Raw genomic sequence first — 3,584 nt, 5'->3', positions numbered from 1 at the left:
TGGCAACAGTGAGCATCTCTTTGAATCTCTTCGACAACGATAGTGCATTCGATTTTGCTCACCACTGGCTCGACTGCTCGACTACTCGATTCAAGCTCGACTACTCGACTGGCTCGTGCTTGACTACTCGATTCAGTTAAGCTTGAGTTTTCGATTTCCAGTTAGGTTTGTTTCAATTAATCAAGGGTTAGTTCTTGCACAAGCTTCTTGCACAAGCCTCGACCCTTGATTTTCCAACCAAGCCCACAGTTCTCTGCCGAGGCATACAAACCCTAACTAAGCAGAGATTCACACAGAATTTCAGTTTTGTGTGTGCTCTCAACAAGAAGAAGATTGGCATCAGAAGCATGACGACCAAAGCCACCACTCCGAAGAGCTTTGCGAAGACACGACCAAGCTTTGCTGCCGTTTTAGCAACGCCAAGTAAATTTAACCGAATCAAACGCCTTCAAGGAGATCTCGATTGGGTCATGGAAGAAAATCGCGACCTCAAAGCTCGCCTTAGCAAGCTTGAGGCACGATTTAATTCCATGGTCAATCTCGCCACCAAAAAAGTGAAAGAAGTCGAAGCCAAGGCCATCGAAACACACTCGGCAACCCTTGCACAGGTGAAGACATGTGTGACAGTAGAGCTTGGAGAACAACGAGTCCAAATAGAAAATACCCTCAAGATCCGCATTGGTGGGCTACCTCAAGCATGGGAAACGACCAAGTACGACTTCTCCGAACGCATCAACTTCCTCAATGAAACCCTCAAGCCGATCAAGGTCGACCACAACGCAATAGGCCGTATCACTTGGAGAGGCCCTGACATGCCTATACCAAGTGGACATGCCATCCTTGAATTCGAAAGTAGAGAAGGTCGGCTCAAGGTTCTCCAACAATCACGTCTTCTCAAAGACACCAAGTTTTGGATTGCAGAAGAACTCACCCCGCTACAACTCAAACGCAAAAGTGAAGAGCTCAAGAAGGTACATGAAGCCCGCAAACAAGGCAAATGGGCAGTCTACCGAGGTGGTAAAGCCATCATCCAGGAGTTTCGAAACCCCAAATCGGCTCTCCCCACAACTGATCCCTCTTAGGTTTTTGTCTTTTTCATCTTTCCATCTTTCCAATGGACCCTCAGTCCTTAACTGATATGTATTCAGTGCGATTTGCTACAAGTGTCACCGTTGTACTGTTTGTTTTTGGTCCCATGGGTCATATCTGACCTCCGTGGACGATAATTCAATCAATCTATCTATCTATAACACACACAGACATACATAGACCCGTATCACAACGACATTTGCCACTCTAATATGATTACCACCTTCCTATAATTGCAAGCACCTCTTTGCCTTCTAGGTGCTTTGATATACAAGGAGTAGTTAAACGGCAAGGTTGTCACCTTGAACAGTTCGTGTGACAAATGACTGCTTGTGTTTCTACATATCATTATCAAACTTTTCATTATATATGGAAGGCATTAGGTCCTCATAATTAATTTTTTACAAAGCTTCAAAGGTTGGTAGAAGGTACTCCTATCTCAAGTGGTAAACGTTCCGACGCACCCCCAATTGCTTGCACATCATCAACACCCCACAAAAGATCGAAGCAAGAGCTTCATAGGCCTCACAAGCCTATTGCACGTGCACTGTTTCATTTGAACGACTCGGTGAACTCTGCATGTGAGCATTCAGTACTGGAAAAGCATGTCTATTTGAGAGCGATTTCATCAACTCATAGAGTTGTTTGTTTATGTTGCAATCTTTTGGATTATATAGGCAAGCAACTCGTGGTGGAGCCCATTAATATCAAGAAGGAAGCATATGTTGAAATAGTTGTTCCATCCCATGCGCTAAACAAGGCAACACCTCTTGATATTGAGCCTTTGTCTATTGAGCCTCCCTTGCCACTCCAAGCAACAATTCTCCCAAACCCTATTGAGGACATACCTCTTAACAATGCTAATGATCCTAGTCCGATTGAAATTGACCCTTCTGTTCAACCTTCTGGCTTGTATGGATTGGGTGAATCATCTCAACTAGATGGGAAGCCTATTGATCTTAGCATTGTTCCATTTCCTCAAAGTCTTCTCCCATAATTCTTGATTACTGATATCTCTGACTCAAGCCCACGATTCTCTATTGAGGGCCAGATATGAATCTATATGGGACCTACAAAGTTGGCCTTGACCAACTGAAATACAACCGTTACTTGAAGCTCAACTTGGTTGATGAAGAATGCAACGACACTATTACGGTGGTGATCAATGATCCATACATAGATCTCTACGTCGACAAGCTCCACCTTGGTGACTTTGTTCACATTGATAGCCCAGTTGTCAGACGCAAAAATAGAGTAGATGGGGGGTCAGCACTGTATTCCTTGTACATCGATGCTACTACTACTGTAAGCACATCAGAACCTTTCCCAGTGTCTCTTACATTTGCTCGTTATTGCAAGATACGTGCATTTCTTGATGAGATAGGTGGAAAACAATCTTTGAATGGACGTTCTCAATTGAGCACACTTGCTTTGTTATTTTACAAAAGCACAACTTGCAGTCAAGATTTGGTGGGTCTGTTGGTGACCTTCAGGTTGCAGATGGTCCTCTCCCATTCGATAGGGCATTTGTAAAAATCGACCTATCTTGCTTACTGTTTCTTATACATTTAAAATCTTCCATGATATATTAATGCTCTTTTTGATTTTGTTTCCATATTTAATCTTTTCTTGTAGAGCTGAGTTTTGTGAACTCTCGCAAAGATGATTGCCAACAATTGCTTCAAGAAATGGTTGTTGATGGCCCTGTAATGTGCGTTGCAAGAAACATCGGTGCATTTCTTGCCAAGGCCAATACCTTGTCGATACTGGATGTTACAATTCTAGTGCCTGTTCGTAGTGCACACCTCAGAGAGGAGCTTGCTGTCGTCTTTCAGGATCAAACCAAAAATTTGGGCTACAATCATGAGGTGACCTCATATAGCATACAGTGATATATTAGAAGTGACTTCTCTCGTTTTCTTACATAGTTACCTTGTCCAAGTTGTTGACACCCTCCGATTTGTCAACTTCAATAGTGTGCTGCTGGAGAAGCATTGTTTGAATTGTAAATCCACAAAAGTGTATAGACTTAGGCAGGCACCCTATTGTGGATCTTGCAATAACAACACCACAATAATCACAACACCGAAGCTGGAAGCATGTATTGCAACAAAAGACAAAAAGCTTCTTGATGTGCAAGTTATAGGTGTAGCAATCAATTTAGTGCTTGCAAATTTACGTTGAGTCCGTTTCTGAGGCAATAGATACCTTGGCAACAACCTCACTCTTTGGCAGTTTCAAAATCAATGCATGGCCACGTGGTGGCGTATCAAACCGAATCTTAGTCTTGTGAATGTTTGCCTTTCATTATTAGCTACCCTTTACTTTGCTTGCTTGTTCCAACAATATCCTCAAACAAAACCAATGCTTCCATCCTCTACTTCTTTGTAACGTGCTTTTGCACACTTTTGGTTGTGGTTCTAAGTATTGTGGTTATGCTTCTAAGTATTGTTCGCTTCTTCTCCGCATTGAGAACTCAAAACATTTTTGTATTT

General features: G+C 42.5%; 1 pseudogene; it reads left to right on the top strand.

Moving 5' to 3' along the window:
• The first annotated feature begins 347 nt into the window (after positions 1 to 347).
• LOC147422820 (uncharacterized) lies at positions 348 to 3,374 on the top strand (annotated as a pseudogene).
• Positions 3,375 to 3,584: the final 210 nt, after the last annotated feature.

This window comes from Adiantum capillus-veneris, chromosome 27 (genome assembly GCF_014529385.1).
Source record: "Adiantum capillus-veneris isolate H3 chromosome 27, ASM1452938v2, whole genome shotgun sequence".
NCBI classification, from domain to species: domain Eukaryota; kingdom Viridiplantae; phylum Streptophyta; class Polypodiopsida; order Polypodiales; family Pteridaceae; genus Adiantum; species Adiantum capillus-veneris.
This window is presented reverse-complemented; position numbering and strand designations above follow the sequence as displayed.